Raw genomic sequence first — 23,958 nt, 5'->3', positions numbered from 1 at the left:
TCCTTTGACAATGATGCTACATTTGGACATGAACTTGGTGGGGACTGATGCTATGTAGGAACTTAGCTAAGTCTGAGCCCACTCTATTCGGAGACACCCCAAGATGGAATAGGGAAGAGTATCCCCAGAGGCATTGGGGTGGGGAAAGGAATGGAGGAGATATTTGTATTTTTTATTTCTATACATTCTAAATAAATATTGTTTTTAAAAAGCTAATTGATATCAAGTGATTAAGTAGAATTAGGATTCTAGTCATTTTGTTTTGCAATGGGTTGAAATATAGCAAATTGGGATTTGAGCCAACAGCATTAGAGAAAAAGACCCCAAGGCTTTTAGTGGTAACCCCTAGAGCCCTGAAGGGGAGATGTAGCAGCCTCACCTTGAAATAATGAGCCAGAGCTACACGCCTTTGCTTGGGTTTCCTCTCAGAATTCCCAGTAAGACTGGATCTGGGACAGGGGAATAATACTGTACTTCTCTGGAAAGAAAACTTTCTTTTTGCTACTCTGTGGATTTCCCTGGAGAATGACTTCCTTTGGTTCAAAGAACTCTTTGGGCCTATACTTCTAAAACACCACTGTGTTTACCTTTAATAGTATTATTAGTTCAATTAGTTCAAAACAAAAGTATTTCCTGACATGGCATCAACAACAAAACATTCATCCCACAAAGATGAGGAACATTCTCCCCAAACTATACACAACATTGATGGGAAGAGTGGACACACCTTTAGGGAACATCTGTTACAAAAGCAACCCCAATTAACAACCCTGCAGGGTCCAAATCCCTTTCCATTCTCACTGCATTCCTGTGTTGCTCCCCCCAGGCACAGAATCTCTGCTGGGAAAGTCTCTTGTCCTGGCTCCCTGAGTCTGGAAAAGTACAGGAGACAGGGGCCAAAGAGTTCCAGGAAACTAAGACTTAGTGGAGTGTAAGGGAAAAAAAGGGTGTCTATCATGAAGTCAGACCCGAATGTGAGCCCCAGGATCTGACTTTACTAACAGTGTTATACTGGACATGTCCCTTAGTGTCTCTGGACCAGAGACTCCAGGTACAGGTGCTGAAAGGAGAACTCGCCTTACCTATACCAGCCTCCCCACCTCCCTGCTAGGCACCAGAGGGCCCAGCAGAACAGGTCCCACAGGAAGCCTTACTCCCCAAATCCCTTTGCCTCTTTCTACCTTCTAACTGAACACTGACCTCCCATCCCCACTCCTTCAGAAGGGAAAATAGGAAACCAGCTCTACTCCAATCATCAAGAGTAATCTCTCTTTAGAAAAATCATGGACTTCTACCCTTTACCCCATCTCCTTGGCCCCTCACATCTGTTGGATTGGAATAGGGCCATATACCACCTTACCATATGCCCTACCACTGTGGTTAAAGGGCCATTGGGCCTTCTCATCTGCTCTGCTACTATGCCCTCCACACTCCAAGGCATTGCCAGCTGACCTTGTCCCTCACTCCACCCAGCATAGGGCCTTGCTATCAGCCATGCAGTCATACTGTCTTTTATGTGTTGTCTCCCCCAATTGGAATGTGAGGTCCCCAAATAGGGAGACTGCTTTGCATTATTCCTACCCCACAACTCTGATACCAGAGTCATAAGACCTGGGTTTGAGTCTTGGCCCTAATGCTTAATTTGTTCTGTGGGCCTCAGATAGGCCATTTCCCTTCTCTGGGCCCCCATTGCCTTAGCTGTAAAACGGGGGTGATCATTTGTATTACTTACTACAAGATTCTTGTGAAGAAAGCATTGTGTAAATTTCAGAGAGCTACAAAAGCGTGGGGGAAATTTTTATTACTAGTGGGGATTCTTTGGGTGCCAATGGAGGACATGTCTCTCCTTACTGTTTGACCTCAAACAAGACACTTTTCTGTGAAATGAAGAGATTAAACTAGCTAAAGTGTAAGATCTCTTTCAACTCTGATGTTCAATAGTTATGTGATTCTGTGATATCTGGGAATTTATTGTGAAATGTGGAGGGATGCATTCTCTGAGCACTGGATTGCCTTGGATCTTTGCTTGGGAGATTGCCCAATACTACCATACACAACAAAATGGGCCAAGGAGCAACAAAGGAAGAAAAACAGGTGACTCCACCCAACACCACTCAACAGGGAGGCCAGGTGGATGAAGTCCCTAATCCCCAGATATTCAGAAGGAAGAAATAAAGAATAGGGAACCCGCAAGGGCTGGGAATAAAAATTGGCGAAGAAGCTAGACTTCCCCTTGTCCAGTCAGGAAGGGCAGAGGATTAGAGACCAAACCATATAAGAATTGTTTGGAGGAATAGAGGATATTTAGTATGGACAAGAGAAGATTTAGGGTGATATATCCATCCAACCAGACCCAATTCAACAAGTATTTATTTAAATATCTCTTATGTACAAGTCCTTAGGGATATGAAGACAAAATCTAAAATGATCCTTGCCCTTAAAGAACTTACATTTTCTACTGGAAGAAAAAAGACACCTGCAAAATGTAAATAGATTTTATATATATATATATTTAAAGGACAGCTGAGTGCTGCAGAATCAAGACCTTTGAACTGTGGTGCTAGAGAAAACTTTTTGGAAATCCTTGGGCAGCAAGGAGACCCAATCAGTCAATACTTAAATTAATTCAGACTCTAAACAGGGAGGTCAGATACTGAAGCTGAAGCTTAAATGCTTTGACCACATAATGAGCAGATGGGATTCAGCAGAAAAGACCCTGATGTTGGGAAAGATTAAAGGCAAAAAGAGGAGACAGCAGAGAATGAGGTGGATAGATAGGGTCATGAAAGCAATGAACATGAACCTGGACAGACTTTGGGAGATAGTGGAGGAGAGGAGGGCCTGGCATGTTATGGTCCATGGGGTCACAGACTTAAGCACAACTGAGTGACTGAACAACAACAGAATACATTATATTGTCTATAATGGACAGGCATAGAGAGAGGAAATCAGGGAAGGAGGAGGTTTTTGTGGGGAGTGTGGGGAGTCTTCCCTCAGTCTTTAAAGAGGTAGGGCCAACAGCTAGCTCTCATCCCAGCTGTGAGATGCCTGTAGGGTGCTGGTCCCAGCAATATACTTTGCCAGAGGGTGATATCATCCTGAGTGCAAAATATTATTGTTATACTAAACTCAAGGCACAGGCTGCTTACTGGGGCTCAGCTCTGGAAAACAGGGTATCTCCAAGATATCTTGACACTCTTGATGACCACTTGAGGGGGATCTTGTAGAAAGGGTTCTTGAGAGGTTGGTAGATGCCCCATGAGGTCCTTTCCCACCATAAGAGTCTGTGGTTCTATGAAATTCAAATTCATTATGAAATAAATTATCAGGTGCAGTCAGTCAATAAACATTTATTAAGTCCACTATGTGCCAGGCACTATGCAAAGCTCTGGGGATAAGAAGAGGGAAGGTACTGCAATTAAGAGGAGGTGGGGAAGGTTTTCTGTAGAAGGCGAGATTTTAGTCTGGACTTGAAGTGCAGGGGCAGGTAGATGTCAGAAGTGGATAGAGTACCAGCACTGGAGTCATGGGGAACTAAGTTCAAATCTGGCTTCAGACACTTACTAGTGCTGTAACCTTGGGGAAAGTCATTTAATCCTAATTACCTCCAAAAAATAAAAATAAAGGAGGGAGTCAGTAACTGGACCAGGAGAGAGAGAGACAGAGAGACAGAGAGAGAGAGAGAGAGAGAGAGAGAAAGAGAGAGAGTATGCAAGGCATGGGGGAATTAGCCAGAGAAAATGCCCACACCCAAGACATGGAGTCTATGGGACAGCCAGGAGACCAGTGTCACTAAATCAAATAGAAGTGTCAGGGAATAAGATGTATAGGTTATGAAAGGCTTTGAATACCAAAGCATTTTATGATCCTAGAGGAAATAGGGAGCCATAGACTTAATGAAGGATGGACTGGAGTGGGGGAGAGACTAGGGACTGGCAGACCTACCAGTAGCCAGGGTAATAGCCCAGGAGTGAGGTGATGAGGGCTTGCACCAGACAGGCGGCAACGTCAGAGTCTTTGAGTCAATCGAGTGGCAAGACTGGAAGTAGGAGCCAGGTTTCCTGCCTCTAAGGTCGCACACCTTGACATGACTGTCATCCTTGCTTTAGAGTTGACTTTTAACGTAGAGTTAGCCCCAGCCCTGGTCTGTCTATGACTTTTCTATGTGCCAGGCACTATGCAAAGCTCTGTACACACTGAGCTCCTCTGGTTCTCCTATTAAGCATTCCAAAGCTTATGTCCCTGGGGGGGCATTGAATTGGATTTTATTAAATAAACATTTACTAAGCAGCTAATAATTAGGTCTAGACCTATCATTTTATTGGTATAAGGAACTCACTGTGAGAAAACTCCTACCTACCCCTGATGAGGATTAGCAATGGATTTGCAATTTGGAGTTTTGAAGAACTACCTAAAGTCGGAGGCAGCTAGGTGATGCAGTGGATAAAGCACAGGGCCTGGAATCAAGAAGTCCTGAGTTCAAATACAGCCTCAGACACTTACTATGTGACCCTAGACAAGTCACCTAACTTTGTTTGCCTCAGTTTTCTCATCTATAAGCTGAAGAAGGAAATGGCAAACCACTCTATTCCAGTATCTTAGCCAAGAAAAGCCCATAGTCAATATGGTTCATGGGGTCACAAAGAGTCAGACGCAATTAAACAACAATAACCTAACACAGCCAGTATGTGTCAGAGAAGGGACCTGAGAGAATAAGACTTGGAGGCTTTAAACAAAGGCTTTTCTCATAACATCCCTACGAAAGATCTGATACAAGAATTATTAAACCCATTTTACAGGTGAGGAAACAGAGGCAGACAGATTAAGTGACTTGCCTGGGGTCACATTCAAACTCAGGTCTCCTAACTTTTATATAAAAGGAGTGCTTTTTCTACTATGCCATGCTGCCTCTCTCCAGGAGGGGGGTAGGGAACAGCACTGAGTCTATAAAATGATTTAGTGAGAGATAAGACAGGAAAAGTAGGTTTGCTGAAGCTGACTATTCAACCCAGCCCTGTGGGAGAAGATGAGTATATCCTCAAAGAACTCAGTCTTAAACTAACACCCATGCAACCTTTGGAGATGACAGCTCTGACCCCCATTCTATGGCTTCCCCTGCCATGCTGACTCAGTTCCCAGATCATCTTTCATTCTCAAAGACAGCCAATGATATCATGAGGGTGATGCCTTGACTTGTGTGTGAATTGGATATGTGTATAATAGACAGAGTTGTCAGCCTCATTCTCTGTCAGTCAATAAACAAAAACAAATGCCTGCTTTCTTCCAGACACTGGCTAAGCAGGCTAAGACAGGTAAATAACAAAACCAAAAACAATCCAGTCCCTGCTCTCAAGGAGCTCACAATCTAAAGGAATTCTAACATTCAAGACCCTCCACAGTCTGGCCCCCAATGGTCATCCTAGCCTCGTCTTCCATTGCTGCCTTACACATTATTTACCCCCAGTCAGTCTGGACTATTGACCTTGCTATAGACTCATCCTGTATTTTCCAGTCTTGGTTTACAAAGCTCCCTCTATGGTTCTATCTTTGGTTCTAAGGCTTTCTCTATTCCCTCTATGATACCTTCCTCTCTATATCTTTGATTACAGGTTCCCTCTGCCTAGAACACCTCAATCCCGAGATTTAGAGTCAAAGGTTTTTGTTCAGTTGTATCCAATTCTCCGTGACCCCTTTGGGGGTTTTCTTGGTAAATTTGCTGGAGTGGTTTGCCATTTCTTACTCCAGCTCATTTTACAGAGGAGTAAAATAGAGTCAAGTGACTTGCCCAGGGTCATACAGTTAATAAGTATCTGAGGTCAGATTGGAACTCAGAAAGATGAGGTTTTTTTCTGGTACTGTACCACCTATCTGCCCAGAGTTCGAGGACTTAGGTTCAAATACCAATTCTGATATTTACTGTATTATGAACAAGTTCCTTTCCCTCTCTTGGTCTCAGTTTCCTCATTTGTAAAATGGTAGGAGACACAGCCTATATCATCCCAAAGGTTGCTCTAGCCATAAAGTCTATGAATGAATGAACATTTATCCCATACTTAATACATGCTGAAATTCTAGGGATAGAAATAGAAATTGGAGACAGTCCTTACTCTCAAGGAGCTTACATTCTAATGGGAGAGACACCAAACAGGAAGTTTCAGCAGCAAGTCAGATGGAAAAGTCCCATGGTCCTTAGAATACACTGGCAAAGCCGACTGTGTCTTCTTTAATGTCAGTTCCACTGATAAAACATTATCTGTTTCTGATGCTGAACCATTTGATGATGCCAAGGATGTTGGTGGTGAGAACCTCTTTTTACAAGTCTTCTTTTATGGGTCCATGATTCCCTCCTGTCAAAGCACTTCACAAATGCCACCTCCTCCAGGAAGCCTTCTCTGATCCCTCAACCAGAAGTCAACTCTCCCTACTTGAAGTTCCAGAAGAATGTGGTTTCTTATTTGCTTCATTAATCCCACTTGAAATTGGATTGTGGTTCCTGGAGATGTGACTATGGACTGAGACAATGGCCCCCATGGGAGTTCATATGCTTCAGCCTCCAATGTCCATGTCAGCCACTTGGCCATCCGTGGTATCTATCTGCAAGGCAGGAGGGTAGAAATGGAGAAACATTTAGTCAATTATCAGACATTTATGAATGGTCAACCTACTGTGTGCATATTCCTATGCTTGGGACAATGGGAGATGCCTCAAGATCAAAGGAAAGGTAGAGTAAGGGACACATATAGTGCCTACTATGTGCTCAGCACTGTGCTAAGTGCTTTTTACAAACATTATCTCAAATGATCTTCACACAACTCATCGAGCACCTACAGAGGTAGGTGCTATTATTATCCTCATTTTACAGTTGAAGAAACTGAGGAAAAGAGAAGTTAAATGACTTCCTCAGGGTCACACAGATAGTAAGTGTCTGGGGCTGGATTTGAATTCCGGCTTCTTGACCATAGACCCGGTGCTCTATCCTCCACCCCACAGAGCTGCCTCAAGAATCCTCATTTTGTTGACTTGAGAACTCCTTTCACCACCACAGATCACAAACCACATGTCGCTTAACAGATGGTCTTTCAGAGCTACTGTGGCCAGAAATTCATCCTCCTGCAGTCAACCTGATGACTAACCAAATCCAACTTGGCCTGAGCCAGGCTGGTCTCAGAACACAAGGCATGTAGTCTGGCCCTGGGGACTTAGTGCTCCAGTGTTTCCAAAAAAAGCAGCAGTGGGTGGTGGGTGGATGGAGCCTTGCCTTCCCACCCTAACACTTCCAGAAGCCCCACAAAGGTATCCTCTCGGGAAGAAGCATCCTCTCTCTCCCTGTCCTAAGATGTCAATGCCCTGGAAGAAATAGAATCATCTTGTTAGAACATGAGCTCCTCAAGGGAAAATACTATATTGTCAGTGGGCTGGTCACTTAATTTAATTTCTCTGTGCCTCAGTTTCCTCATTGACAAAATGGGGAAGGGAGGGTTGAATCAAGGTTTTCCTTATCTTGAACCCAAATCTGCCTCCCTGTAACTGACCACCACCACCCTCCACCCCACAACACCACCCCTCTCCCCTAGTTCTATCATCTGGGGACAAACTAAAAAAATCTATTTGTTCTTCTACAGGACAGCCCTTCAAAGACTTGAAGAGGGTTCTAAATGTGATATGATTTGCAGGCTATTAGGAAGGAAATTACATGAGATAAAGAGTCAGAGAATGTGGATTCCAACCCCAACTCTACCATTTCATTGGTGCATAACCTTAGTGAGGTCCCCTCCCTTCTGTGGGTCTCTGTTTCTTCCTTAATAAAATGAGGATTATAATACTTGGGCTCCCTACCTCATGTGGTCATTGTGAGAAAAATACTCTGCAAATTTTCCTTTCCAGGGGCTGTAGCAATCATCACCATCATAGTATCTGTCTCTTCTTATCACAAGCATTGCAAGGCTGAGATGACATAGTTCTCATCTTTGGGCCCAAAATGAAATCAGCTTTGCCTGATCCTTGATGCACAGCTCCAAGGAGAGAGTGGGAGACATTCTTCTGTCCCCTGTAGCTTCTGTAGGCCTTCTGGTTTCATTTCCAGCCAGAATGTTGATGAAGATGATGTTTGCTTCCTCCAGCCTGGAATCGATTCATTGTTTGTTGGACAAAGAACCCTTAGATGGAAAGTAGCTAAACTGATGGTGCAGGATGGTCTCAAAATTGTGACTCTGTGCACTTCCTTCTGGGATTCTCCACGCAGCCAACATGCCTGGGTGTAAGAGCCACTTTGTGTTTTTTGGTTTTCTGATCTGTTCTGTGGGTCACTCTGTCCAGATAATTCCTCCACTCCTGGTCAGGTCAGGTCATCATCAAGTTTTTATAACTCACCTATTGTGTGCCAAGGCACTAAGGAGACAAAGAAAGGTTAAAAAAAGTTCTTATTCTCAAGGTGTTCGCAGTCTAACGGGGCAAACATGATGTAACAAAAGCTCTGCACAGACAAGATATAAATAGATCTATACACATATATATACCTTCGCATATATACACATATATACATACACATTTACATGCATACATGTGTGTATTGTGCATATGTGTATGTACACAATATACCTACATGTACAGTACATATCTACATATACTATGTGCCTATACCTATAAGTCACATATATACATATATGTATGTTTGTATATGCATATATACACATGTGCACATATAATATAATATATACACATACATAAACAGATACAGATATACATATGTGTATGTGTGTGTGTGTATACGAAATGGAAAGAAGTTCGGGGGAGATCAGCAGTCTTCTCACAGAAGGTAGGATTTTTAGCTGGGACTTAAGCCAGGAGGGAAAGCATTCCAGGCATGGGAGGACAGCACAGGAAAATGCCAAGGAATTTGGATACGGAGTGTCTGGTTGGAGGAACAGTCAGGAGGTCACTGTCACTAGATCAAAGAGTATGTGGAGAAGAGTAAGGTATAAGAAGACTGGAAAGTAATTGCCCTCCAAAAAAAAAAAGCAAAAAAATAAGACTGGAAAGGTAGGAGGGGAAGAAGTAATGAAAGTCTTAAAAAGCCAAACAGAGGATATTTGAAGCCTTTTTATATGTGGTGCAGTGGATAGAGCAGCTCAGACCTAGAGTCAGGAAGATCTGAGTTTGAATTGTGCCTCAGGCATTTACTAGCTGTAAAATCCTGGGTAAAGGGGCAGCTAGAATACTGAATAGAGTACTGACCCTGGAGTCAGGAGGACCTAAGTTCAAATCCGGCCTTAGACACTTGACACACTTTCCTCAAGGGAAAATACTATATTGTCAGTGGGCTGGTCACTTAATTTAATTTCTCTGTGCCTCAGTTTCCTCATTGACAAAATGGGGAAGGGAGGGTTGAATTAAGTTTTTCCTTATCTTGGACCCAAATCTGCCTCCCTGTAACTTACCACTGTGTGACTTTGGACAAGTCACTTAACCCCAATTGCCTTGCCTTCCCCCCCTTCAAAAAAGAAATCCTGATTAAGTCACTTCACCCCGTTTGCCTCGGTTTCCTCACCTGCAAAATGAACTGGAGAAGGAAATGGAAAACCACTCCAGTATCCTTGCCAAGAAAAACCCATGGACAAAATCCATGCGGTCGCATAGAGTCAGATACAACTGAACAGCAACAACAAATATGGAAGGTGAGCCACTCCTGTTCCTGAAGCCCTTCCAGCTTGGAAGGACCTGCCAGAGCTTGGATTCCACTGGCATCCCAAGATCATCTTCACAACACTGAAAAAGGACTTGAATGAAGGATTATTACTTTTACTGCTAATCATCATCATCACCATCTTCATGAATCAGGGAGGTTGAGGCCTAGGCCCAGCCCTGCTACTACCTCCTGGCACACATTACTAATGCTTGGCATATGGCACGTACTTAATAAATGTTTGTTAATTGTCTGGCTCCCTTCGTCCCATCCTCTCCCTCCATCAGCTCCTGTCCTTTCCCAGAGTGCCCCCAGGCATTCCATCTCTCCCTCCTCACCTCCTTCATCTCAGTATCCTAGGATTTCCTTCAAGACTCCGATTAACTACCACTTTCTTCAGGGGGCCTTCCCTTATTCCACCTCCTCTTACCCCCTCTCTATCGTTATGTGTTTCTTTGTCCTATATTTGTTGCATTCCCCCCAGCAGAACAGAAGGTGCTTGAGGATAGGACCTGTTTGGGGTTTGTCTTTGTTTCCCTTTGGGCCCAGGATAACCTCAGTGCTGCCCAGTCCTTGATGCATAGTTCCAAGGTAACATCCCATGATTTAGCTCCAAGCACAGTGTTTTGCTTTTGTTAGTCTGTCCTGTCTAACTCTGAACCCACGGACTTTGTCCATTAGTTTTTCTTGGCAAAGATATTGGATTGATTTGTCATTTCCTTCTCCAGTGTGTTCCCCGTTTTACAGATAGGCAACTGAGACAAATAAGAGTTAAGTGACATACCCAGGATCACACAGCTAGTATGAGTCTGAGGCCAGATTTGAACTCATAAAGATAAGTCTTCCTGACCCCAGGCCTGGTGCTCTAGCCAGGGCAGAGTTCATATCTGCACCACCGTGTCTTTCATTTGGTGGATAATAAATCGAATTAGAGGAGCAGCCTGACCTAGTGGATACAATGCTGAACTTGGAATCGAGAAAGACTTGGGTTCAAATCCTCCTTTAGCACTGACTAGTTGAATGAGACTCCCTTAGTCACAAAAGTGAGGGGGCTGGGATCAATGGCCTCCGAGGTTTCTTCCAGTTCTCAGCCTAGGATCCTCTCTATTAAATTAAGGATAATAATACTCTCCATTCCCACTTCACAAGGCTGTTGAGAAGAAAGCCCTTGGCAAATTGTAAAGGGCTGTTGACACATGAGCCGCAATTACTGGGAAGGTTCAGGAGTCTTCGTTTCTGTTTTCGTTTCTTTCTGTTCAGTGACTGCAGCTTTGCTGTGGGGTCATTTCTCGATACTTTTCAGTTTCCTTTTTTGTAAAATGAAGAAGTGAGCGGGATGATCCCTGAGCCTCAACATTCTATGCCTGGGACCACATTTCGGTAGCCGGACTCTGGTTTGTCCCGGCCAGGAAGCACCAGGCACCGAAGGGGTTTTCCACGCAGAGCCTGTGAAGTTGTTCGAACATCTGTCTCGCCACAACTATTTCCTTTCCTAACAGCGTCCTCTCTTCCTCAGCTCGGGGGGAGACTAGACTACCTAGACTACAAGCCTATCAGGAATGAACTGTTCAGACCGGCTTCCTTAATTAGGGAGCCCCTCCCTACTCAGGAATGCAGCCTCCAAAAGCCCTGCCAGACCGCAGGCTGCGGTAGAGGGATCCCGGGCCTTAAAGTGAGGAAAGGGGCTTCAAGATTATGGGATCTAAGCTCTTCTTTTGCAGGTGGAGAAACTGAAGGCCAGAGAAGGGAAGGTGGTTGGCCCAAGGACATATGAAATACCCAGCGACTGAAGGAATGATAATGAAATGAGCCAAAAACGAAACTAAGAAACCCTGAGAGGCACACTTGGGCATTAGCTCACTGACTCAGGAAGCCCAGTCTTGCTCTGACGTTCCCCACCCTCGCATCCTGAGCTATGTCCTCAACCAAACACTTTCTCGACGCTGGCGCCCCTTTCTCTCCCTTCCCTCCACCCGCCCCCATCCGTGATCATCCCCTTTTGAAGTCCGGGAGAAGTGAGACTACCGTTTAAAATTGAGAGAAACTTTAAGAGGCAGTCATTCCAAACTTCTTTTGAGAGACTGGGGGAGAAGATCCAGGACGAGAGAAGGAGGGGGGCAGAATTGGCTCTATTTTGTTCCACCCCTCTCCACCTGAAAAACCGGCGTAGATTCTGAGATCCAGAGTTCGCCTAGTCCCAGCCCCGTTTCCCACTTCCTTTCTTCTGATATGGGAAAGTACTGTAGGGAGAGTGGAAGGCTACCAACGCCCTTCCCTAGAAGAGCTGCGGGGCGAGGGGGACCGAATCCAGCAGCCCCGCCTTCATTACAGCCTCCCCAGGCAGAACTGAAACGATTCTCTTGCCAGGGGGCCTAGGACGTAGTTAGCCCTTCATAAATTGAATCAAATTCTAACCGCCCAGCCTCTGTCTCTGTGGGTCTATCTCCTGATATCTGGGGAAGCAAAGTACCCCAGGCCTAGCTGCTAGCTGGACCTGGAGTCAGAAGACCCGAGCCCTAATCCCAGTTTGGCCACGGAGCAACTGCTGACCCTGGATTTACCTGCTCTGCTTCTCAGATGTTTGTATCCATTAAATGTGGATAATATTTGGACTAACTACCTCACAGAAAGCACTTTCATAGGATCCCAAGAGGCCCTTAGAGACCACCTCATCTAATCTCCCTCATTTTACAAATGAGGAAACTGAGACCTGGACAAGGTATTAACTTGCCTATAGTCGAATGGATAGTAAACATCAGACATAGGATTTAACCCAGGCCCCATAATTCAATCCTGACAGTGAATCCACTAACATTTGCTAAGCATAGTGCCTGACTTTGTACTAAGTGTTAGGGATATAAAGACAAGCCAAAAACAAAAAATCCAGTCCCTGCCTGGTCTCAAGAAGCCCAGGGTGTAATGAAGAGACAAGATGCAAACAACTTTGCACAAACAAGCTACAGAGATGGAGAATTTGGAAATAAAGTCTGAGGGAAGGCACTGGGATGGACTGGGAAAGCCTTCTTGCAGGTGATTCTGGAAGAAAACCGAGGCAGAAATGAGGCGGGAGAGCATGGGAAGCCTTAGTAGGCAGCCTTTGTGAGTGACTGTGGTCTGCTGCAGCCAGGAGGCAGCACAGCAGATAGCATTAGCCCTGGAGTCAGGAGGACCTGCTTTCAAATCCCACCTCAGACACTTACTAGCTGTGTGATCCTGTGCAAGTCACTTAACCCCAATGGGGGTGGTGGGAAAGAAGGAAAGAAAGTGAGTGACCATGGTTCAAAAACACCCTCTATATATCAGCCCTCCAATGATAAGCATTTCTGCAATTAGGTTGGTCAGAGCAGGGTTCATTTAGAGCCAGGAGGCACCTTAGACATCACAGAGCTAATTCCATGGTGTCTCCCCCATCCAAATATTATCTCCTTAAGCTCTGGGATCACTTTTTTGTCTTTCTTTGTAACTTCAGTACTTAGCAGAGTACCTGACTCCTAGAGTTTGAGAAATACTTATTGACTGTTACCTGACTCATGTCCCTTCCAGCTCTATCAATCTATGAAATTATGCCTAAGCTACAAAGTTCCTGCTTACATTGGTGGAGGAAGTTTCCACATAGGAAGTTTCCACACACTAATTAAATTCTTCCCCATTCCCTCCCCCCTCAAAAAAAAAAACCAGCTTTGGTTCTGCTATTAACTTCCTGTGTGATCCTGAGACAATTACTTTCCTTATGGAGGTCTTCATTTCTTCTGTAAAATGAGGGGGTTGGAATAGTCTGTCACACAGGGACCTTCTGATTCTGACACTGAGAAAATTCTTTGTTTCCCCAGGGAAATTTTGGCCTGGCTGGCTGCTCCTAGAACTACAGTCTGAAGTCAAGCCAGCCCCAGGCTGTCTGGGGGTATCACTGTCACCACCCACAGATAGTTGGTGAGTTGTTAAATATGCTGTTGGCTCTGGGAAGCTGGAGACATAAGAGGCTGCCTTACAATTGGGCAAGAGAGACAGGCCTTACATAGTAAAGAACGGGCCAACCAGAGATGAGAGCAATGGGCTAAGTGCCAAGTGAAGGGCGAATGCCAAGTGCAGTTGGAGGTTAGAGAGGGGGGTTCTTCTGCTTAATAATAACAGCTGAACGCTGTATTCCAGATGTGGACACAGCAGGACCATGGCTTCCTTTGACCTCCTCATGGGAGCTGGAGGACTAGCCCCCAGGACCAGACAAATGGCTTTGTCTGAGGACCAGAGAGCCTCATCATCAAGCTGGCTGCTGAGAGATGAAACATTTGGCCATGGCTACTCTCAGAGACCATGTAGCAAGGAGAAGAAAATTGACCTAGGCTGGTAGATACCTCTCAAGAGGCAGTGTGGCATAGTGAATAAAGGTGCTAGAAGATTAAACATTCAATAAATCCACCCCTGAAACTAGAGCACTGTGTGATCTTAGACAAATCACTTAACCTCTCCCAGCCTCAGTTTTCTTATCTGTCAAATAAAGGGGCTGGAATTAAGGGCCCCTCCAGGTCTAACTCTGTGATTCTATAACAGATGAAAGTATAAACCCTGGAAACAACCAAGAAATAATCAGTATTCTGATAACATTTTAAGGTTCACAAAACACATTCCTTGCAGTTCGAGCACTGTTTCCTGCAGGAGACTTTCCTAATTCCCCCAACCCCTAGAGGCTTCCCCCATCTGCACTTTCTATGTACTTATATAAATACATATTATTTTCCCTTGGTAGAATGGAAATTCCTCAAGGGCAGGGACTCTTATTTTTGTATTCCACCTTCCAGAGCCAAGCACAGTGCTGATTGATTGGACAGCCTTAGGAAGCAGGCAGTATCATGACTGTCATCCTTTATACAAGAGGAAGTTAAGGTGGGACTGTCTTTTCACTGTAAGACCACTGTTCTTTGCCATATACCACAAAACCTCAAACTAACATAAATAGAAACAAACACACCACACCACACCACCACCACACACACACACACACACACACACACACACACACACACACACACACACACACACACACACACCCATTCACTGAACCCTCCAAGACATTTGCTACAGGTTATCACAGACAGTGGCAGCAGCTAGAGGGCTCTGTCCTTGGCCCTATTCCTCAAACATTTTACTTTCTTAAACATTTTAAGCAATTATACACAATTCAATAAACATTGATTAAATGTCTACATTCAACTGTACTATATTCTAGTTACTGGAGTCACGCAGATTAGTTCCTGCCTTCTATAAGCTTCCATCCTGCTGAGCCCTGGATGTCAAACTCACCAGTTTTGTAGATAGAAGAACCTGGGACAGATAAATTGGACAATAGAATTCAGAACCCCCCCCCCCCTCAAAGGGATCTCAACAGGCTGGAATGCTAGGATAAAATCTAACAAGAGGAAACTGAAAAACAGGAGGGAGGAGATGTCATATTCAGGGCACACATATAGATACATACGTAAACACAGAGACACTCTTAGCTACTCCCCTAAACACACACACACACACACACACACACACACACACACACACACAATCTTGTTCATAGGACTGTAGAATCCTAGCTCTGCAGATGGAAGGCATTTCAGAGGCCAGTCTAGTCAAATTCCTTCATTTTATTGTTGAGGAAGTTGAACTCCAGAACTGACATGACTTAGCCAAAGGTCACACTGATTTTTAACTTGAACCCAAGTCCTCTGCCTCCAGAATCAGTGTACCATACTGGTCAAAGGCCAGCATCTAGGCTGGGGTCCAGGAGTTCTCAGATCCATTGCCAGCTCCTTTTCCTCTTTACTACAAGACCTCTTATAATGCCAGAATGTGAACTTCTTTCCTTCCATCCTTCCTTCTTTTATTCCTTTATTCCCTCCTTCCTCCCTCCCTCCCTCCTTTTCTTCCTTCCTTCCTTTCTGCCTTCTTTCTTCCCTTGCTCCCTTTCTTCCTTCCTTTTTTCTTTTGTTTCTTTATTCCTTCATTCCTTCTTCAGGAGAGTGCCTGGGGTTCCTGCCTGTACCTTGAGAACCTCTAATAAAAGTTTTCCTCTAAGTCCTGCAGAAGGGAATCTCTTACAGAGGTGCTCGGCTTTCCTGCCACCATTCCTTTTGCTCACCCACTTTTTCTGACTGGGACATACTTAGGCTCAAGGAATGGAGTGATAAGGTATCATGATGGAGTGCAAAGAATATTATCTGGGAATTAGCACCTAGTTCAAAGACCTGTCACCAACTTAATGTGTGACCTTGGCTAAGTCAATTCACTTCTCTGGGCCTCAGTTTCTTTATCTGTAAAATGAAAAGGATTGGATTAGACACCCTCTAGACCCCTCCCAGCCCTGACATTCTGTGTTCTAAGGTCTCTCCCAGTTCTGTCATTCTGTGTTCTAAGGTCTTTCTCATCTCTGATATTTCTATTCTAAGATCCCTGCAAGCTCTAACATTCTATAGCCATTTTTTTTTTTTTGGTATCATAGTCAATGAGACATTCAGGATCCCATGACCACCCTTCAGGAAATGCTATGAAAGCTGACGCTATGATCTTCACAGGGAAAACTAACCTCTGGGTACCTCCTGCTCAGACCTGTGGGTTTCCATTATGTCTGAACCTCTTCCAGAGCCTAGGGAGCCAGGAGAGGGATACCAAGCCAGTACTGTTTACTGGCATTTGGAAAAAGTGAAGCTATCTCACACCCCCGCCCTTCCCTTCCCTTCCCTATGAGGGAAAGGCCCCAATGCTGGGAATGGGGGAAGAGGTCCTTTATTTTCTTTGGAAGGAGAGGAATGAGACAGGCTGCCACACACCCCTCACACCCCCACCCCCACCACTTGACCCTTTGCCCTCTGGATCTTCTCTCCCACTCCAGGGACCCAGCTAACATGTTGAGTCAGCAGGTTACTTGGAGGCAGCTCTGGAGGTTTTTGCTGTCTACCCATGTGTTCAGATGTGACTGGTGCTTCAAGAGTAGGACAGACCTCCATATTGACTTCAGGCCCTCAAAGTCCACTCCATCCTATTCAGGCCTCTCCCCCATGGCCCTAAGGCTCAGAAACAGCAGGACTCCTGCTCCGAGCTGAGTCAGGGCCCCCTGAGCTCTGCCTACACAGAGCTGTCCCACTGGACTTTTCAATGAGATCATCGGAATGGAATGGTAATGGAAATCACAGGATTTAGAGTTGGAAGGACCTTCGAGGTCATCAAGCCTAGCCTCCATATTTTAAAGGTAGGGAAGCTGAGGCTCAAAGATAAGAAGAGACTTGCCCCTGAAGCCAGGAAGTCAGGAAGTCACCCTGGCTTTGTGACCCTGAGCAAGTCATTTAGCCACTTGGTTTTCTAGGGAACTCTGGGTGCTGATCTGAATAGGTAGAGGGACTTTCCACTATATAGACCAGTTCCCCATCACCACCTTCATTCCTTTATCCTCCCCAGCAATTAGATCTAGTCATAGCCACACACTGGGAGCCAGGCTTGGCTGCTTCCTCAAGGTGCATTTCTGATAGATGTTCTCTGGCCCACTCCCACCCCCCTCCTCTCCAACTCCTTTCTTTTCTAACTTCCTGAAAACTGGTCCTGCTACTTTCACAGCTCTGATCAAAAGCCAAACTTGTCCTCCCTCCAAGGCTGAACAGAAAGAAAGGAAAAATAAACCACACACAGAATTTAGAGCCAAAAGGAAATTTAGGGATCTTGTCATCCACTCTTCCCCTTTACAGCTAGGGAAACTGAGGCCCAGAGAGATGTGATATAGAAAGGTCATGAAAAGTCCACATTGGATCTGATGTTAGAGGAGCTGGGTACGCCTCACTAATCAGTCAGTCAAAAAAATACCTTTTAAGTACTTACTGTGTGCTAAGTATAAAGAATAAAGAAAGGCCAAAAGACGGTCCCTGATCTCAAGGATCTCTTAGTCAAATGGAACAGAAAACATGAAAACAACTACATACAAATGAGATTTATGCAAGATAAATTCTCTGGCCTCAGACACTTAACTAGTTATGTGACCCTGGGCAAGTGACTTAACCTTTGTCACTGTTTACTCATCTGTAAAATGAGGAATAATAACAGCACTTACCTCCCATAGTTGTTATGAAGATCATATGAGAAAATAAAGCACTTAGTATAGTGCCTGGTACATTGTAGGCTATCTAAATGCTAGCTATCACCACCATCACCATTATATTAGAGACAATTAACAAAAAGAAGACATTAGCATTAAGGGGGATCAGGGAACCTGAAGATGGGACCTGAAGGAAGCCAGCAGATAGAGCTGAGGAAGGAGCCTTCCAGGTGTTGGAGTCAATGAAAATGCATGGAGCCTGGTCATAGAGCATCTTGCTCAAGGAAAGGCAAGGAGGTCAGTGTTAATGACCCCAGAGCAACCCAGAGTTCATGGGAATAATGGAGTAATGGCCCCTAGAGCATATGGGAATGATAAGATAAAAGAAACCTGGAAAGGTAGGAGGGGAACAAGTAAAGAAGGGCTTCGAATGCCAAACAGATAGAACCTGGAGGTAATAGGGAGCCACTGAAGTTTATTGAATGACGGAGTTAGACCTGTACTTACCAGCTGGATGACCTTAGGTAGCTCATATAAATTCCTAGATCTTCAGGTTTCTCATCTGTAAAACATAGGTAACTGCCTAGAAGACCACTAAGGTCCTCTCTAGCTCAAAATCTCTGATTAGGAGCTGTGTTTATAAACACTACAGCTACTGAATGAATGAATCAAGATGGAAACCCAGGTTGTTTGAATCTGGTGCTTTTTTTCTTCTGTCTCAGGTAGGGATCCCACTGAAGCATTACTATTTAACCTCTGTTTCCAGACAACCTTTCCAGGTTTACTTAACAATATCTTCATCCTTCCTATTTTCAACCAAACTGGTCTTCTTCCTGGCCCTACTATGCATGACATTCTATTTCCCACCTCCATAGTTTTGCCCAGGCTGTCTCCTATACCTGGAATTTTCTTCCAATAATGAGACCTATCTCAAAGTGGACATCTCCTCATCTCCACCTCTTGGAATCCCTTGATTCCTGCAAGGCTCAGCTCAGGCACTACATGAGGCCTTTCACGTTCCCTCCTAACTCCCCACCACTGCCAGTGCTCCCCTATAAATTACTTCAAATTAACTTTGCATATAATAATAATAATAATAGCTAGCATTTCTATCATGCTTTGAGGTTTGCAGAGTGCTTTACAAATATTATCTCAATTTTTTTAATCAAATGTTATATTTACCACATTGTTTGAGCCTTAGAATCCTGGTGCTATTATTATCTCCATTTTACAGATGAGGAAACTGAGACAGAAAGAGGTTAAAGTGAGTGTCTGAGGCCAGTTTTGAACTCAGGTCTTCCGGACTGAAGGTCCAGCATTCTATTCACTGAGCCACCCAGATGCCTCTAATATACATTATATGATAATATATGTATGTTTACACATGTTTATTATATAATCCATATTAGATTGCTTATCAGTGTAAATGGTGTATCCCCCCCAGTAAAATAAAAATTCCTTCAGGGTAGAAAGACCATTGATTTTTTTTCTTTGTATCCTTACTGCCTTGTCTAGTACCTTGCACCTTAATAAACTCTTTAATAAGTCCCTTACTAAATGCTTATTGAATCAAGATGAAATGCTTGGATGGTCCAAGGATTTATATAGTCAAAGCACCTGGATTCTTATACTGGCTTTTGATACTAATTTACTAACTTGCTCTGATACTAAGTATATTTGATAAATATGTCACATCCCTTCTTTGAACCCCAGTTTCCTCCTCTACAAAATTAAGGCACTTAGATGATCTCTAAACTCCCTCAGGCTTCAAATTCCAACCTGAATTCCTATCCCTATGGTGAAGAGAGCAACACCCATCATTAGACTGTGAACCTCTTGAGGTCAGGGACCTCCTTGTTTGTATCAAGGCACTTAGCACAATGCCTGGCACATAGTAAGCAAATAATAAATGTTAATTGACTCCTGGAAGCCAATAAGGCCAGAGTTGTAAGTAAGAGGATGTGGCATCAGTGACCCAGGCAGGGAGTCTGGATTAATACTCACAGAGTCATCTAAAGGAGGAAGGCAAGTTTTGGTCTCCTAGACTCCCTTCTGGCTAAAACTCTTATGTGAGGGAGATGTAGGCCTGGGTGTAGTTCTGGGCTCCCTCTTTCAGGCTTTTCTCCTACCACCAGTAGGGTCACCTGGCTTTTGAGCATTTTCTTCCTCAGGTGGAAAGCCCTGGGGGGTAGCGATGCAACCTATGAAAGCAAAAAGTCCTGGTTTGGCAGTGAGTTCTGAATAATCCTGGCTCTCCTACTAAGTCATGCATTCCCTTGGGGTCTGTTTGTTCCTCTGTAAAGTATGGATGGAATTGAACTACTGGGAGTTCTTAACCTTGTCTGGGTCATGGACCCGTTTGGCAGTTTGGATGAAGTCTCTGGATCCCTTCTCAGAATGATGTTCTTAAATGCATAAATAAAATAGATAGCATGATAAAGGAAACCAATTCTATTAAAATAAGGAGGTAATTTTGTTTCCCCGTCCAAATCCTTGGATTCTCTGAAATCTATCAGCGTCCCTTGAGGATGTATGCTAGGTTATTTAAAACCCCTGCAACTGCCTTCTAGCTCTCTGCCATTCTATATAGTCTAAAGCCGTTTTCGACTAACATTTTCTGTGTTGCATGTTCCGGAATAGGAGGGGGGAAAGAGGGGGCAGGAGACCTTGGAAATTCTGCCTGCGGGTAGAATGTGTTTGTTCTAACCCCCTCGCCCACGATCCCCTTCCTCATCTCTCCCATCCCCAAGCAATGCGGAACCCTAAGAAAAAGAGTAATACCGTTTCTAGCCACCATTGTACTGGAAAGGAAGCATTCTTTAGGGTGAATTCCCCTAACCTAGAGAGGGTTGCTGGGAAATGACTCTACCAGAGAAACGTGCCCCACCCCCTCCCGCTCTGGCTTCTTGCTGCAGTCCCAGGCGTTGGTCCCTGGAATCCCGATTCGCGAAGCCTGGGCCAGCACTGGCTCTTCAGCTGTGGGCGTTGGGGGTTCTGCGACTGCGTACTAGACAGGGAGTGGGGAGGGGGCTGCAGAGGAGGGATTGTGGGGATGCCCTTGGTTTTCCTGGAAAGACGTGGATGGCGGCTGAGTTTCTATGATGCACCCTCCTCCCCCTTCCCCAGACAGAGAGGACCGCCTCCCTCTATTCTCAGAGGGAATGTTAACCACACGATGCAGGGATGCGGGACTGCCCCTGGGTAACAGATGGGCTGAGCGCCGCAGCCAAACAGCTCCTGCTTCGCGGATTTGAGGAGCCCTTCCCAACTTGGAGAAACCCCATTTACACAGCAATGCCCGAAGCTGTTCTCACTCTGCAGCTCTCATCCCCTGCTCCGCCTCCCCGTCCGCATACACCTCTCCCAAGTAGGCTAGCCCACGCTTAAAGCCTCAGTTTCTTCCTCTGTCAAATGAGAAAGGAGGCGAGACCAGATGATTTCTAAGGTTGTCTTCACTAACACTCTACGTCCTTCCCGGCTCTGACAATCTATGTTTTCGGGTCTCCTCCCGTTCTGACATTTTTTGCTCCATGTCACCTGAGTGCACTTCGGCACTGTCAGCTTTGATCTAAAGCAAAGCAGATTCTCTTTTGAAGAGAGCCTAGCCAGGAAGCATTCCATTTGTTTAGTTTTACAAGCAAGATGAGATTATGACAGTTATGTCTGTCAGCATGCAGGGGTGTCATTCAGTTCCCTGAGTGGAAGGCAGGCATGAATTTTTCCAGAATGTCCTGGGATTAATGTGGTGGGTTCCTGCTAAGGATCTCTACCATCCTCAGCAAGGGTGGTTTTCCCAAGTGTGTGGTTGTCAGTTCTGCAGTGGTCTTTTATTATGCAGCAAGCTTTTGCTGCTAGATATTGGAGGGAGGAGGGAAAGAAGGGAGAGAGGGAGAGAGAGAGAGAGAGAGAGAGAGAGAGAGAGAGAGAGAGAGAGAGAGAGAGAGAGAGAGAGAGAGGGAGAGACTGATTCAGGGCCACAGCAGAAAGTGGAGGATGATCAGGGAAAGTTTTCATAGAACCCTAGGTAACAAGTACACTGCAGAGGGAAAAAGGACTTCATTTCCCATGAGGCTCAACCACAAGAATAGGCCTGATTAAATTTCCAGGACTTAAATTCCTGTGGGATTGTGTGTCTGTGGCAAAGAGTGATTGAATACAAAGGCAGATAGAGACTTTGAAGAATGAAAGTTCCATGCTGACCATGGTCATGGCCACACCCAGTGCAGGAAAGGGGAGTCTTCTGGCTGGCCTCCATGAGAAGGTAGAGGAGAAGGAAAGAGTGAGAGGAGACTTCCTGATGTGACTCAGCTGGTAGAAACTGGCAGATGCTCTGAGGGCATAAAAGGATCTTCCAACCTTCTGTCCAGCCACATTAGGACATTTGTCATACCCTTCCCATACCAGAATTTGACTCATTGTTTTCCCTATGAATCACTTGGGGATAAAACTCTAGTCCCCGAAGTGCATATGCTGAGATTGTTTTGCCTCTTCCTTTTGTAGTGCAGGCTCTGGGCTCACTATTCCAGCTCCCTACTAACACCTGCGATCAGGTCCCCAGAAAGCAGATGGGTACTGCTTCCCTCAGAATTCTAGGAGTCACCCTGAGGGGTTTAGGGTTTTCACTTATACTCTTGTTCATAAGACCCCATACAGTATTTTCCTCCTAATATCATTTAACCAGTTAATATCTCCTCGATATTAACAGACTAATTAATACCAATTAGCTTTTACAAAGGGATAGTTACTGAGAAAGTATAGAAAGTACAAAAGCCCCCAAATGGGGAGGGGAAGGTTTACTCTCTACCTTATATACATGGACTTGGTCTCTGGGAAGAATAGACTTAGATCTAAAGTGGTTATTGAAAAACATTCCCTTCTCCCTGTTTCTCAGTCCTGGGAGACTTTTCTCCCATTGAAGAGTATACACCATGTTCACTTTTGGGTGTGGCATAACCAATGCTCACTTGTGACCATGCTGTATCTTGGCTGCCAGGTCAATCCAATGCTGTGCTGAGTCAAGCTGGTTACTCCCTAGGGTTGGCTCCTTGCCAAAGTTGGCACCTGCTGTTACTAACTGGTTGCTGAGAGGATTGACTTTTCAAAGCTTATAAGGTCTTAACCTGTTGCATTTCATCTCCAATATTCATTTACTTTAGATCAGAAAAGACTAAACAAAGAGACCAAAAAACAAAATCAGATATACCATGCGTTCATGGACACATGGTAACCATGTGGGAGAGAAGAGTTGATGTCCCACCCCAAGCTGAAGACACAGGAAGGGAGAAAGAGTTTATGTACTTCAATCTTTTGTATGCACACTCTTAGCCCAGGAGCCAATTAAAAGACTTTTTTTTTATCACCAAGTGGTATGCTGGCAAGAAATATTCAGAGAATATCTTCAGCTGCTCTGCAGTGGCGGAGAAAAGCCCTTATATTACACAATCCTCAAAACAGGCCTACCAAGTCTCCAGGTAGGTTGATACCAGGCAGGGCAAATTAAGTATGCTCCAAGGACTAGACCCCTGTTACCCAGTCTTTTCATTACCTTTTAACTTTTTTGAGTACTGATTAAATGGTTTACTTTTGCAATGCATGTTTTTCTTGTTGGTACTAACATAAGATACAAACTATGTTTAAATGACCTTAGAAGTTCCCTAGCCAGAGCTGAGTGGCTTATGAGGTTATACATAGAACATTAGAGTGGAAAAACAGTTTGGATATCTTCATTGCTTCAGCACATCGATGAATCATCAATCTCATCAAATGGGCATATTCTCTCCTTTAGACTGTAATTCAACCATGCTTTCTTATCCTGTCCGTGTTTTTTGCATAGATCCTCTAGAGTGACCACACCCACATGTCAGAGGTGGCAGTTACATTTCTTGGGTACCAGAGGAATATTCAGTGTGTTCATATGTCATCTCTTGCCCTGACCATATAGATAAACCATCTTCATTTCTGAACATACAGTGCATTTCTTTGATAATATCTTGTGTACAGATCATCAGTGAAATATACTACTTGTATGCACAAGGTATCTCTTTTGGTCACCTGAATGCAGCTTTGAAGACTTTGCACTTAAAGTAGGAGGTTGTGCTGTTGTTCCAGGATGATTACAATCAGACCACAGACTGAAATATCCTGCTGTTTATTGTTAGTGGATTTAAAAAAAATTTTTGATTCTACAGAGCAAAACATCCTTAAAGGGTTT

At 44.4% G+C, this 23,958-nt stretch overlaps 1 long non-coding RNA gene across 1 annotated transcript; it reads right to left on the bottom strand.

Annotated features, from left to right (window-relative positions):
• Positions 1-2,353: 2,353 nt before the first annotated feature.
• LOC138146329 (uncharacterized) lies at positions 2,354-20,687 on the bottom strand. Its single transcript, XR_011164455.1, has 5 exons — positions 20,529-20,687; positions 19,752-19,948; positions 7,837-8,388; positions 7,134-7,347; positions 2,354-6,594 (listed from the first exon to the last, which is right to left on the bottom strand). It is a non-coding gene; the product is annotated as an uncharacterized lncRNA (long non-coding RNA).
• Between the last annotated feature and the right edge of the window lie 3,271 nt (positions 20,688-23,958).

Source organism: Petaurus breviceps, unplaced genomic scaffold, assembly GCF_028583685.1.
Source record: "Petaurus breviceps papuanus isolate PSGF00001 unplaced genomic scaffold, PetGlider_PUasm1.0 90760, whole genome shotgun sequence".
NCBI classification, from domain to species: Eukaryota; Metazoa; Chordata; class Mammalia; order Diprotodontia; family Petauridae; genus Petaurus; species Petaurus breviceps.
Note: the sequence above shows the minus strand (reverse complement) of the source record. Positions and strands in the feature narration are given on the sequence as shown.